Here is a 14,819-nt window from a genome sequence, read left to right as displayed (position 1 = left end):
GCTCCGTGGAGTCGTTGCGCAGAGCTGCTGGTGTTAGTGAAGTTGGGTGCGTGAGGAGCGAGGTCGGGCCCTGGGGAAGATGCGAGCAGTAGCGGCTCCGTCGGGGAGCTGCTTCATGTAGCGTGTATAGGTACTTGCTCCTTTTGTGTCAGGGAGGTGCAGTTACTATGCGTCTGAACGTGTCTTTGTGCGTGTGCCCCCAGCTGCTTAGGGACTTTGTTCAGGTTGTTCCTATAATGTACATGTTTTCTGTTTATAAAAAACAAAACAAAAAAACCCCCCAAAACCCACTAACACCCCCCCCCCAAACAAACATAAACAGACATGCAAAAAAACCCCGTGTTGGATTGAACAAAATGTGCCGAGTTGTATATATTGTGTGTGGGATATAATATTCTGCTGAGTGCTGGTGTGATAGACTGCAGGAGCACGCCTAGTTCTTATTTTGTTTGAGATCAGTAGGAAATTGTGTATAAGGAGCAAGGTAGAGAGACCCCCTGACCAAAACAACCTTCAGGCTCCCAAACCCAGCAACTATTGAATGAGAAACTTCATTTTGTTCTCACAATTTTGTGTCCTGTGCCAAGTGATTAAACTGGACTGTTTGCATCTCTCCTTGCTCAGAGCATGTACATGAGCTGATGTCTCCTAGTCCTTGCCCTTCCTTTCCTGCACTGCCATTGCATGCTCAAAGACTTTTTCAGGTGACTTCTGAAAAAGATGATGGAAGTCAATTTTGAAAAGCCTGGTTTCAGCTGGTGTCTCCTAGTCCTTGTCCTTCCTTTCCTGTACTGCCATTGCATGCTCAAAGACTTTTTCAGGTGACTTCTGAAAAAGATGATGGAAGTCAATTTTGAAAAGCCTGGTTTCAGCTGGTGACTCCTAGTCTGTGTCCTTCCTTTCCTGTACTGCCTCTCCATGCTCAAAGACTTTTTCAGGTGACTTCTGAAAAAGATGATGGAAGTCAATTTTGAAAAGCCTGGTTTCAGCTGGTGTCTCCTAGTCCTTGTCCTTCCTTTCCTGCACTGCCATTGCATGCTCAAAGACTTTTTCAGGTGGCTTCTGGATTAGATGATGGAGGAGTCAATTTTGAAAAGCCTGGTTTCAGCTGGTGATTTTAGCTCTCATCAGTTTCACCTGTTGTGAGGGTCAGTGGGATTGGAAGGGCAAGTGCTAATGCAATCTGCAGGCATGCTTCTTCATCTTCCTAGGAAGGAAACACAGACTTTCAAGTCCCCCAAAAAATAGGAGGATGTGCTTGTAACTTATCCTTTGCTCCTGCTGAACGTGAATTTCACATTTTTAAAAGTAGTGGCTGGACTTTAGGGAGCTGCATTCCCAAGATTTCAAGGGACTGGCAACTGTAGACTGCTGACCTCAGATGAGTGGGGAGCAAGGTGTGGTGGTGGGGTGAGGAGGGATTATGGATTTTGTTTTGTTTTGGGTTTTTTGTTTTGTTTTGTTTTTTTGTTTTCCTTTTTCCAGCTATGGGGAGGAGGGATGAAGCTTTCATTTGTGTGCACAGGGCATTCCTGGCAAGGTAACACCCTGCACCCATCCGGTCGGCTCCCAGCAAGGTCCGGCAGGATTTTCTGCAGCTCAGAAATGTGCAGGTTTTTCTCTTAAACTTCAGTGTTACAATTTTAAATTTTGAAACTTCTCTGCAGCCAGAAAAACAGCCTCATGTACTGGTGCTGTCTTGCGGTATCAATTGGAGCAGGTTTTTAAAAGGAGCTTTTAAAACACAGTGGGTTTAGAGTAAATGCTTCGGTTACCGATGTCTTAAGCTGATAAGAAAAGGTTGAATTTATGCACAAAGTGCAGTTCAAAGAAAAACATCCCCATGAGAAGGAAAAATCTATAACTGCTTTTGTTTTCAGATCTACCTGCTTATCAGAGAGGGTGGAGGAGCCAAGCGTGTCTCCGGCTAAAGGTTTTCTAATGCTGCCACTCTGGACAGCCGTAATAAAGAGTAAGCTGGAAGGTGTTTTGGGCGAGGTTGTGAAGGAAAATTGCTGCGTGAGAGGCTAAAGAAAAAACCTGTCCTAATTTTTCTGCCAGTAAGTGTGCAAACAGCTATTTGCAGTCGGAGGTGCTGCCTTGCCAGAAAGATGCAGTCATACAGACAAAGGTGTTGCTTTGAGAAAGGCAGTATTGGGGGAAATGTGCTGTTTTGGGAGGTGGGTGCCCAAAAACAGGCTGTGTGGGTGCAGCAGGTGATGCTCCTGTGTGTGTCCATGCCATCTGTTAGTGCAGATTTGCTAGTAAACCGATTTCTCTCCTTTAATTTAATTTTTTAGATTTTATGCCGTGACGTTGTTATACGCGTCCGTATCAAAATAGCACGGCTTTTACTGGTCTGCACTCCGGTTCCTCCCCGTGGGCTGGGAGAGCCAGAGGACTTTGGAGGTGCCTTGATGCCAAGAGCATTCACGGCACCGTGCGGTCCCTCGGTGTTGGTGAGATGCCTTCGTGGCCCCCCTGTGAGAGCATCCTTGTCACGCTCCAGCGGCCCGCCTCGCACGTATTTTCCGTGTGCATTAGGTTTAGAATTTGAGCTCTTGCTTTGAGCAAATGAAAAGGGTTCTGATAACTCCTCGTTCCAAGTCAATTAGCTGCTTCCGGCTTCAAATGCACTTAAAAGGCTCGGAAGGGGGGGGAGTGCTCTTTGAAAACCCAGTAATAGCAGTTTATGGTTAATATTGATAAAGGAGCGTGTCTCTGTGTCATTGTGCTGCATCTGGTGGAAGGAAAGCTCCTCTTTTGTGCTCCCTCAAAACGTAAGCACTTGGATGGGGAGGCAGAGGTCTCTCTCATAACTCTGTTAAGAAAGCTCTTCGCTGTGTGGCTCGAAATTAAAATACATCTATAAAATAATCGAGGTTGCAGTGAATTCCCACAACCATTCAAAGCAAGGCTCCCGCCCTCTGCCCTTGAACTTTGAGTCGCTGTAGCATCTCATTTCTCCTGAGTTTGCTCAGGATTGTGCGCAGTTTGTGGCAGGAATGCTTTTTATTGCTGTTGGACAGTGTCAAAGACAATAACTGCGCCCATAATTGGGTGATAAAACAGTGCGTAGCCTAAGTAAAAAGCTGCAGAGCTCTTGTTTTTCAATGGCTTAATTACATTAACTGAAGAGATAAAAATGTCTTTGAATTACTGTCCCACAATTACAAGGAACGTATCACATAAGGAACCTATTTTAACTTTCCATAGGGACTGGCAGTGTGGTGAAGTTGCATGGAGATTTATGGGAAATTTGAAAATCAGAGAAAACTGCATTCAGTTCTTGGCATTCAGTTTGATTTGGAGCAGTGGATTTCTGTCCAAATTCAATAGGCATGTAGATCCAGGCTGTTGGAGTACGGCTCAGCCTTCTGAGCACAGCAGAGGAGGTTGCAAATGGTTCTGGTTTTATCTGATTTTCCTCACCACAAAAATCAGGAGAGCTGATTCCGTGTCACCAATATCAGAATCCTTTGAATCTGTGGTGCAAATGAATTTTCAGCTTCTGAATTCCCGAAACACGTGCTCTTAGGAGAGTTCATTCTGCTGCCAAAGTAAAACAGAGGCTGAGGGGGGAGGATTTAAAATAGATTTATTATTTATATGTATAAATACATGTGGAGTGAGAGAATATGCCTGATCTAAATATTTTCTACTCCTAAGGAAATCCTTTTAGTGGGGGAAGAGAATTTTCCAAGTGTTTCAAATCCTGGCTGTATTTTATAGCAGAACAGGATTGTATTTCTGTTTTGCTAGCATATAATAAACGCTTGCTAAATTCTCTGTATCAATTCTGTCTTGAAATAAGACTTCATTGTCCTTCCATAAGTATTGATTGATACTTCTAGCATCCCAAGGTGAGTTGAGGAAGTTGGTGGTGGGAACTGTTCCATGACTTCTTTTAAGACTGAGGATTACTCAAATCGCTTCGTTCTGTTATTAATGATGATTATAAAAGCTATTTCATTTTATTTAAATTGTATTTAGTCATTTATTATTATTAATACACTTATATATAATATATAAATAATACAGAGCTATGGTACCTCTTCTTGTGACCTCTGCGAGGTGACTGCTGCTCCTCTGTGGAGTTAATGAAGCTGGCTGATATTTGCTGTGATTGTTCCCCAGGGGAGATTGAACTTTGCTTTTTTTTGAAAGTTACCACATCGAGATGGTGTTATGCAGGAAGTCCTGGTGGGTTTGCATGTGCTACAAGTTTTTGCCTTTTTTCTCTTAGAAGTTACTCTTGTGGTGTGTTGTGTCTTTTTCTGCTACTTTTTCTGAGCAAAACATGCAAACGCTTTGATTTTGATGGCTATGCAGATGTGTAATCTGATGTCAAAGATGCCATCTGAAGTCTTGCGTGCCTACTACTTATCTTTACGAAAACTTTTCAGTTCTCTCTATTTTGTACAGTAGGTGCAAAAACAGAACTTGTGTCTCTTTTTCAATGGTGTGTGCAACTTGAAGATTATGGTATTTTCCCCTTAACTTTTTAAAATAAGTTTTTACTTCATTTTAATCATATCTTCAAGGTTTACTGAACTAATTGCAACTCTTAACCTTGAACCGAGGGTTGTAGAAATTAACTGCTTTTATTGTACCGGTGGCTGTATAACACTTCAGACACACTGTCAGCCCTTTGACGTAAGCGTAAAGGTCTTCTCATCAAGGCTGCTAAATATGAGATTGTTCAGAATGAAGCTGGGAAACAGTTGCTCAGTAGCTCAAGGAAAAGTGGCATTTGAGCACATCAAACTTGTCTGTTGCATTGGAATTGAAGTGTATTTCATACACACAGGAACTGGACCCGCACATTTTGCTGTTGACGGATGTGGTCATCTTGAAGTGGATGTTACCTACGTTCTTGGTAATTTTGTCTAGTCTGAGCTCACTTCCCTCGCTGACGCTTTGTTCATTCAGCAGACACAGAGCACGGCTCAAGACCAGCAGCCCTGCTCAACAGAGCTCCCTGTGTGTCCTTCTGGGCAGGAACAATCGTACCCAGGGGAAAATAGATGGGGCTTTGTTCTCTTGTGTCCCTAGCAAAGCTCCGTTCCAGAGCCTCGATGGCACAGCAAGCCAGCGTGTGGTGCCACGGGAGCGTTCCACATCCATTGTTTGACCCCTCACGATCTCTTAGGTGAGCAGTAAGAAGAAGGTTTGAGCAGCGTTGTCCCAGTAGAAGTGTCAGTGTGGTGTTCCATGGAAGCAGTGGCGGATGTGTTCGTAGTGCTGATGATGGAGGCTCAGTGCAGGAACACCTGCGTCAGTCCAGCGAGAAGGGCTGGAACTGTGGAGCTGTTGCCTTAGTCCCACAAAACACTTCAGCGCGGGTCTTCTGGCTTTGAGGCACTTCAACTCATTGGCCTCTAAGGCTGTGCTGAAGTGCTGTGCTGGGGTGAGTCCTGCACGAGTAGTTCCACCAGCATGAACGGAAGAAATGCGTGCTGCGATAGAACGGTGCGTGGGGAGGATTCATCAAATGGGGCCAGAGGGGTGCGGGGACAAAGTCTGGGTTGCAGCCAGATGATCTGCTTGCAGGGTGGGGTTGGAAATCAGTGAAAGACCAGTGCAAAGTCTTGAGTGCATCTTTGATAGGCACTTGAACGGTGGTGTTAGAGAGAGGCTGTAGAATAGAGTATTGATTTAGAGTGGAATTGGAATGAATTTACAGCCATCATTTGTCCACCTGCCTAGCTTGTCTTTCAGTCCCAGTTTGCCTGTTGGATGACATTGGTGAATTTTTGGAGAAAATGCCTTGAATAGATATTGAAGTGCTCTCTGTTTCGGAGTGGGTTTGTATCTCTGCTGTGTTACTGGCACATCACGGGGATGTGCATGCGAAGGAGATTATTGTTGCCTAAGAGCAAGAACTGCTTCCACCACAACGTGATATATGCGATGATTCCTTATGACTCTGTGGATGCTTCTCACTCCGGATAAGAGAGTGTGTTTCTCCCTTTTAATCAATGGTGAGTGATCAGTTTCTATGCTGAAGTTGGGCTTTAGGAGCAAAGGCAGGCTATCTCCCATGATGTACAGCTCCCGTGTCATCCAAGCTTGGAGAAGGCCTTCTGTGTCCTTCTGTGTCCCTTGGGCTTTCCCGTGCCTGGGGAAGAGGTATTGCACTGTCCCTGACGAGGCGGGTGGTTCCAGCCGTGGCACTCTGGAGGGTTCTGGCTTGTGCATGGCACCTTGCTGATCTTTGGGTCTGCTGGCCTGCGTTGCCACCTTGGCAGCGCTCTGGAGTTCAGCCTGGGAGCCTGCTAGCACGGAAGGAATGCGAGCAAGCCTGGGCTTGAGCGTGGGCTTAGGCCAGTGCCTCGTCGGCAAGGCAAGCCCAGGCGCCCTTGCTCGGCTGTTGTGGGCACCGAGCTCCAGCCAGGATGCTCTGACTGCTCAGCTTCCTGGCTTACTCCTATTTGCAGTATAACTTGAAGGAATGGGCATGTAACTGCCGTCCTCGTACTGTAATTGAACCTGGGATGGACGCTCTGGTCCTGTGAACAAAGCAGTGAAACGGCAGGAGTTGCTGCAAAAGGGAGACCTCCGTATTTCCCAAGTTTTGCTTGGATCACAGATCTCTTCCCTTTGCCAGGAATACAGCGTATAAATTTTGTTGAAAGGGAATATGCTGCAAAACAACCCTGTGAAAAAACCCCGACCGTGTGTTCCAGTGTCAGAATCCTCTCCAGAGACTGAGTAAAGGGAGATCGTGTCTCCAGCTTTTAAAATAATTACTGGAATTAAAGATCAAGCTAAAAGAGCCCAGTTCACTGAACATTAGCTGTGCAACTTAATTTGTTAAAAAGCATTGAAAAAGCAACTTAAGCTCATCATGCTCAAAATGTCTCTCCCAGCAAGTAACCTGGATGTCCCCAGAATCTTCAGAAATGTGAGAGTGTAGAGATTCCTGTGAATTATAAAAGTTTCCGTAATAACTTTTCTAGAATGGAGTCACGCTTCTTGAATGAACCTGTTTCTGCCTTTTGAATTCTAAGTGATGAGTAGGACACCTTTGCATTAAGTATTCCTGGTCCGTTAAGTAATGCCTTGGGTTGCCAACAGCTCTGTTTTCCTGGGAAGGCTTGACTTTTGACTCAGTGAAGGTACCTGCGGGTTTTTGTGGACAGGTCGGTTCGGTTCTGGATGTGACCCTTAACTTGGAATTCTCAGGAATATCTCTGAAGTGGTATCAGCCCAACTTTTCTGGCTCTGTTCCCAGACCAGTCATTCTGCTTAGCAATAAAAAAATGCAAGATAATAGCTGCAGATAACTGGGATTTAATATTACTGTAGCCCATTTCCCGTTTACCTTTAAACAGCCATGTTGCAATTAGGTGCTGGGCATAAAGTCGCTCTTTGTTAACAGGTGTCTCCAAGAAATGTGTGACCAATGGCCGTGTCTGGGCTCAGCCAGGTAACCCTGACAGCTTAAGAAAGGAGTGTAAAAGCTGCTTTATCCTGTTACGCTTTTATGAAAATCTAATACCAAAGCGAAGCATTTCAGGCCTGTTACAGAAAGTTGTTTTCCCGAGGCTTCTTCTGAAAGAATGGCTGCCTCCAGTGTTCTAGGCAGATGCACATGGAAAAGAGGATGGAAGCAGACGGGTGGGTGATGAACACAAGCTGTGCAGTATCCCATCATGTCCTCATGCACGGCCACTGATGCTTCAAGGTGTACCTGCTGCAGCATGGGCCCGGCCAGCTGCTTTCAGAAGTACCTTGTGCAGCCTGGAGTTGCCCTTTGGGGTGTCATCCGCAGCTCAAGCTCCCAGTGGAGTTGCAGCCTCCCCGGGACAGCAGCGCGGTAGCCCTGCGCTGGCCCCCACCAGCCTGGGCACGTTGTCGTTGCTGTTATCAGAGCATTCCCAGGCCCGGTGGAGCGGCCTGATAAGCGCCATGGTGAGCACCGAAAGCAAAAGCTGCCCCTTACGAGCTCCAGGCACCGCATGCGGCCAGGCAGGCGTGCCCATGACAAGGCAGGAGACTGTTGGTTAGTATCCATACAGCTGTGGCAGCTGTGAATTCCACCTAGCACACTGTGGTCAAACCTGCTGTTCTTTGGGAACCCTGTGTGCCCTGCACTGGACACCAGAAAGGACTGTCCTGGTTTAACCCCAGCCGGCAACCAAGCACTGCACCGCTGCTTGCTCACTCCCACAGCAATAACTGCAACATTTGACAATTCCCATTCATGAATTGTGTGTTTCCAGCACAAATCCAAACCGTAGCTCCATACTAGATACTGAGAAGGAAATTTGCTGTACCCCGGACAGAGCAGCACAGAATTACATGCAGTTACACAGCACAGTCACATCCACTGTGGTTCTTGAGGGTGCCTTTGAGTTTAGAGCTCCTAAAACAGAAGTAGCAACTCTTGCTTTATACGGAGTTCTGGAAGAAGAGGAAAGAGAATGTGGGACCTATAAAATATTTTTTATAGTGCTTGCTAATGTTGAAACACTCTGGCTTGAAACCCTCATGGGTAAAGGGCTGAGTTGTGCAGGCACGTGGAAAATCTGAAGAGAACGTTTGAGGAATGCCTGGGAAGTTCATGTTCACGTACTAAGGATCTGGAGTCAGAAGGAGTCGACTGCCATGTGGGGAGAGGAGCTCATTCTAGTGACAAACTTGTGTAAATGGTGGTAGAGGAGGCTGAGTAGCCTTCCTCTGGTAAAGGAAGATGCAAGTGATCTTGATTTTTCAGGTTTTCTCTCTCCAGAGAAGGATTTTTTTCGTAGTCCGTTCCTAGAGCAGGTGAAGTTTTCCAGACACTGAACGACTGATGCTAAAATCTCATTTTCTCTCCTCTTGCAGAAGTGTGCTTGGTCTTTGGTCCAAGCTCAGTAGTCATTATACTGGTGTTTAAGTTACTTGGAAGGACACAGGGCGTCCTACAACGGCGCTGCTTATCAGCATCGCTGTGTTCCTACCAGTTTTGTCCCACAAGTTGTTCTTCCAGGCAGCATTGATGGGTCACAAGGAAGGAGTTCTTCAGAAGAAGTAGCTGTGAGTACTTTTTGGCAAGAAATTACTTTTCAGCTCTCGGGTTGTTGTTTTCTTCACAGTCTTGTTTTAGGCTGATATGAATAAGTCTATTTTGAGCTTCCGTTAAATGGGTGTCACGTAGAGGACAGCCTTGTTAAAGCCTGGGAGTTGCCTGCTCAGCAGTTGGGTTCTGCTCTCTTGGCCGTGGTCGGCAGATACAGTAAACCCAGCTTTAGGGCACTGAGGACCAAATGAAGAACCTGACTCTCCCATGGAGCAGAATGCCAGTCGGGAAGCAAACACATTGTGCTGGTGAGGTGAGTTGCGAATTGCTAAATGGATTGCCTTTATGCAGGATCATGCACTGTCTGCTCACAGCACTCTGCTTTTATGCTGCATCATGTTTCTCCTGTTGGAGCTGGTGTCCTGGTGAAGGAACCCATGTCGCTCTGGCCGCTGACTAATGCCGTGAGAACGCCGTCACGTGCCCCCGCCTGCTCTGGCCCAGACTCTTATTAATGACTAATTGGTCTGCGAGGCTGAGTGTAAAGATCACGGGCACGGCCTGCTCCTCGCTGGCATCACGCGCCCCAGCCGAGGTGTCAGGTGGGTCACCACCACGCGTCGCTCTCGCGGCTGCGCGCGTGGAGGGCAAGGGGCGCCTGAAAGGGGTGCTTTGCTCCACGCTCCGGTCGCCTGTTCCCCTGAAGGGTACAAAACCCCCCTTTGCTTTCTCTGCAGGCACTGTCAAGTGTGTGCCTGTGTGGATGAGCTCTCTGTGCGCTAGTGGCAGTGAGGTTCCCCTAGACTGTGTTATGTCCCAGTGGCTGTCGGTGCCCTGGAACAGCTGTCTCCTACCAAGCTGCCCCTCTGATACCACGTGAAATTTGGGGGAGCAGAAGGGTTCCTGCCTGTGGGTATAAGTCTGGTTGGTGATATCCAGAGACCATTCATATGGTTGTCCCAACAGCCTGTTCACAGCCCTCAGAAGGCACAGCAGATTCTCTTCCGGGGCAGGATCTGCAGTTGTGCGGAAGGGAATCGTCACTTGCAGTTTTGTTTCTGCTTCATGATCCTCGTGGGTATCACTTGAGAGGAACCTGTATCCTCCTGGCCCCGCGGCTTGTGCTGGCGTAATCGGTGCTTTGTCGAGCACTTGGCTCTCTTGGGAGACAGAATGGCTACCCGAGTCCCTGCTGCTCTGGGCTGTGACTGACTCTCTTCTGACTGGAGCTTAAATTGGTGGAAGTGATGGAATTCTTTTTTTCAGTTTAGACTCAAGTTACAAAATAAATCGGTTTTGCATTTCAGTCCCCTCTCTCCTCTTCTGTCAGGAAATGTTTGTCTTCAGTAAGCTTCCACTGGCTTGTGGTTTTGTGTTTTTTGGGGTGTTTTTGTGGTTTTTTGTGTTTTGGTTTGGTTTTTCTCTTTTTTTCTGGGTTTTGTCATTCTTTTGCTTTTTTTTTTCTTCCCAGTGCAGCCAGTGAAGGCAAGAAGGCTTGCCTTGAAATCTGGCTGTTTGCATTTCTGGCTCTCAGGTCCGCATTAGGTTTGAGTGACTATTATTGAATTAGGATTTGATGCATGCACCAGGACCAATGCCAGTGACCTTCCTCAGCAGAGATTTTCTCTTATTACCCCAGGGAATGGTCACTGAAGTCTTTTGGATGAGCACTTGAGTTGGCACTCAAGTGAGGATGAGGTCCAAAGCCCTCTGGGTTTTTTTTTTTAACTTGTCTAATATTTTTGGAGTTCTTTCTTCTGCCTGAATCTTGTGTGTGTGCTGACATGTGGTTTGGATGGCCTTGTCCTTCTGTTTTAGTTTTGCAGCTGTGTGCTCTCCCCACACTCCTCTGGAGGTGAACTCAAGTGGTTTCACTTGAAGTGCTCCTTCTTATTTTGGAGCAACTGCTCCCACGCGGAAGAATTGCAATTTTATAGAGACTGTCATCTGGTAACCAGGTAAAGTTCGCATAATTTGGGAACAAGTGCTCTTTGAGAAATTCCTGCTTGTGTAAAGCCATACGAGTAGTTTAGCAGATTCCCAAAATGATCCACGTTAAAAATATCCTTTATGCTGGATTATGTTTTTGAAACCAGCATATTGTGAATCCACGGATCGCTTCAGAATGCCAAGAACTGGATCAGAAATGCTGCGCCTGCACTCTGGGAAGTGCTGAGAGCGCATTAGCTCCCTTGGCTGCTTCAGATATGTCCAAAATGTTTTATACAACCAGGCTTTCTGCCTCTGCCATCCAGAGCTCAGGTCTGGATTGTGCTGGATCAGGTCTCGCCTGTCCTCCTCGCAGCAGGAAGCCAGCACATGCTCTGTACCCATCAGTGGTCCAGAGCTTTGTGATGCTTTTACAGGGGCTTCAGTGTCCCAGAGGAGGTTGGGAAGGTGTTGGTGGGACAATATGCAGCTCTAGGAGTTGTGCCTTTGACAGTCTGAAGCCTGAGGGAGGGGAAAACTTCAAACTGTAATTACAGAGGTGAAATTAAACTATGAGCTGGTCTCACACCTTTTGTGTGGTGTGACTGCCATGGAGAACTTTCTGCCTCAAAGCAGTCATAGGAGAGGACAAGTGCAGGAGCTAGCTGCTTGCTGGGAAGCCAGGATTGAGCCTGCCGGGTTGTTTTCCCTGGAGAAAAGCAGCCCTGGGTGAGTGGTGCCAGTGGTGTGCTGCCCCACCCCTCATTGTACACAGTGCCTGTTCCTTGGCTCAGTGGGAAATGGTCTTAAACCCAGCACCACCTATTCCAGATAACACAGGACCAAGCTGCCCACCCTAATGTCCTCATTTCTGGCTGGGAATTTGCCTCGGGATCAGGCTTCCCATGCCTTGCTTTTGGAGGTTCCAGGTGGGCAATATGCAGCAGGTGCTGGAACAGCTTCCTGCAGTTGCTGTTTCTTTGTCCAGGTTCCTCTGTAGGTGTATCCAGATCTCCTGTACTTTGAAAGTTGTGTGCTGAGCTGATGTAAAATACACGCTGGAAACGTTGCAGGTGCTTCTTGGGCCGTGGTACCTGCTCCTGTGACACAGCACATCTAGTCCCAGATTCCTCAAAAAGAGTTCTTACAGAGGCTGGAACAAGGAGCAGCTACTGGACAAACCAGCATTGGTTTCAAATAGACAAACGGTCAAGTCAGAAGCTGCCTCTCAGGCATAAAACTGCTACAAAAATATTGCAGGACATGACATTGTCACGGTAATAAATAGCCAAAAATAGATCAGATGCCACAGGCTGGCTTGAGATAATAATTTTTAGGAAACTGTGTATGGGTTTAAAACCTGACGGCACTCTGCCTCTAGAGAGAACATTTTTTGTGGCTTCTGTTTCATCCATTGCATAAAACAAAGCTACAAAAATGTCTGGTTTATGTTATCCTCAAACAGATACATTAATAATATTTGCCATCCAGAATCACTTCTTCCTGTGGATTCATCTCATTTGATTCCATCCCGCAAAGCTGCTGCTGAAGTGCAAGCTCGAATTCCTTACAGAGTGTCTCTGTGCCTTCTCCTGGCTGTGGCAACATTAAATACAGCAGATGGATGTGGGATGTGTCAGGAGCCAGGTGCTCGGCAGCAGAGGTTCACCCTGTCCTGGAGAGGAGCTTGCACTGAGATCCTGCAGTTCCCAAATGAAGCTGGAGTGCAAGGCAGCCTTCTCCTTGCTGCGTCCCCAGTTTCAGCTCTGTGGTTTCCCTGAGAGGCAGCTGACTTTATCGGTTTTTATAGTCATGTCATTTTATGGGCAGTCATTTCATCGCAATGAAGCAAAGGCTTCAACTGTTACACCTGTCCCAACATCCAGTGCCAGTGTTCCCCTTAGATTTCCCTGTGTTTTGATAGTGTTGCTTTATTGTTTGTGCAGAAGACAGCTGTAACTTCATTCACTCCTTGTTGCTTTTCCTAGTAGTTACTTCATTTTTGGAACATGTCCAACTTCAACCCTTCTTCCAAGTTGTCGGAGATCAAAATTGAAATCCAAATGATGGAATTAATTTTGCCATCGTGAATTCAAAGGCTTCTTATCTTGGTTTCAGGAAGGTGCTCTCACAGACTTCACCTGTGAGCTCAGATAAACATTTAGAGTTCTTGACGTTCCAGTCTGTAAGAGTTTTTGAAAACAAGATTTAGTCAAGAACTGAGACTGCTATTTAAATCCTGTCATGGGACTTAATTTCAATTTCTGAGAATACCTCCGCAGAGGGAAACATTTCACCTAATGAGATGACTTAATTGGTAATTTATTTGGTTTATAAATATTGCAGCGCGAGTTCTTTGTGTGCAAAGCAGAGGGTTCTGTCCTGCTTTGCTCCGGGTGCACACAGCCTTTTGCTGAGAAAGCTTGTAAATAAATGCTGCTTTAGAGCTGACAGGGGAAAATGCATCCAGGATAAATTTGGCAACGTGTTCCAAAAGTGCATCAACCAGGCTGTGCTGAGTATAGTCAGACGCTCTTTTTTCCTGTGTGATAGAGCCCGTATGGAAGTATGTGGCAAAACCAGAGCACACCAGGGCCCTAAAACGGAATCGGTCACATTAGGTGTGTCTGTTCACACATTCAGGTACGTACGGGGCTGTGAGAACATCAGCTGGGACCAAGTCTCCTTCCCGGTTTCCTGTTTACTTGGCCACTGCAATTGCAGTGTCTGAATGCTTCAGAGGTTGCAGAGAGAAGAAATAATGTTATCTCTTGTTCTCTCAGTCTCCCCAGCAGCCCCCTGAGGAGCAGCCGCTTGGCGTGCTGACACACTCCTTTTGGGATGCGCATGCCCGTACCCACACACGCTTGGCTTGGTGAGGGCACTGGGTGTCTCTGGCAGGGAAGCCTTGGGTGGCTCTTCTCTCTGCCCAGGTCCCGGTCCCATCTGTGGCAATCTTCAAGTCCAGCCAATCCGTCTGTGTTGGCCCATCTGTAGTTGAAGGTTGGATGATGCTGGTTGTCACCGGTAGCGTTGGTTACACCTGTGGGGAGCGGTGTGGGGTTGTGGATGTTCCCTACCGGAACAAGTCCTGCCTTTAGTGTTTGGGAGGTATGTGGTGAGGGGGAGCAGTGGTGGATGTGGTAGATTCAGGGGTAAACCTCGTGGGATTTGGGACCTGCCAAACAGCTCAGCCCGTGATGCCTCCTGCGCCCCTCGCTTGGGTTTGTCTTTTCTCCCGCAGCATCCCCAGCCGTGCCTTCCCGCTACTTTGTTCATGGTAGTTTTCTGAGGGGAGCGGTCTCGACAGGTCACTGGTGCCGTGCTCTGTGAAGCAGACAGGGGGGTTGTCTCTGCACACTCAGGAAGGTCTCACTTCCCTTGCCTTTCCCGGGAGAGGGCACAGCTTCCCCGCACCTGCCCGGCAGAGCTGCGGCGCAGCGGGTGCTGTGTGGCGTGGCTGGGCGGGCACCCCGCGGGCTGGCAGCTCCGACCGATCTGTCGGGAGCCCTGCTGCCGGCGCTGCTGCTCTGTGACCTGCGCTGCTCCCTCCTCCCTCAGCCCTTGACCCAGTCCACGCCCCAGCTCGTTGGGTTGCTCTTCAATGTGACTTTCTCACGGCTCTGCGTTACGCTGCTTCAATTACGGAACTGGCTCCGTTTCTTTTTCCTTGTGCCGTTCAGAGTTTGCTGGAGTTTCTTCCTGATTGCAAAAGCTGCTGGAAATGGGCAGAATTGTAAAAGCTTATCAGTGAGCAGTAACTCTCCCCTCTGGCTCCGCAGCTCTGTTACGCATTTATTAACTCCTGCGAGTTGCAACTCCGTGCAACATGTCGTGTTGCCACATCAGTCCTTTATTTACGCCAAACGCTACTTTCCCTCTC

The 14,819-nt window shown here is 47.4% G+C and overlaps 1 protein-coding gene across 5 annotated transcripts in view; it reads left to right on the top strand.

The window, feature by feature from the left end:
- SLC4A4 (solute carrier family 4 member 4) overlaps positions 1-14,819 on the top strand; it is a 123,501-nt gene that overhangs the window by 11,644 nt on the left and 97,038 nt on the right. The gene's annotated exons all lie outside the window — the stretch shown is intronic.

This window comes from Chamaea fasciata, unplaced genomic scaffold (genome assembly GCF_029207755.1).
Source record: "Chamaea fasciata isolate MVZ Bird 193981 ecotype frontalis unplaced genomic scaffold, bChaFas1.0.hap1 SCAF_6, whole genome shotgun sequence".
Classification (NCBI taxonomy): Eukaryota; Metazoa; Chordata; class Aves; order Passeriformes; family Sylviidae; genus Chamaea; species Chamaea fasciata.
The sequence above is the reverse complement of the archived record's forward strand: the minus strand, read 5'-3'. Positions and strand labels throughout refer to the sequence as shown.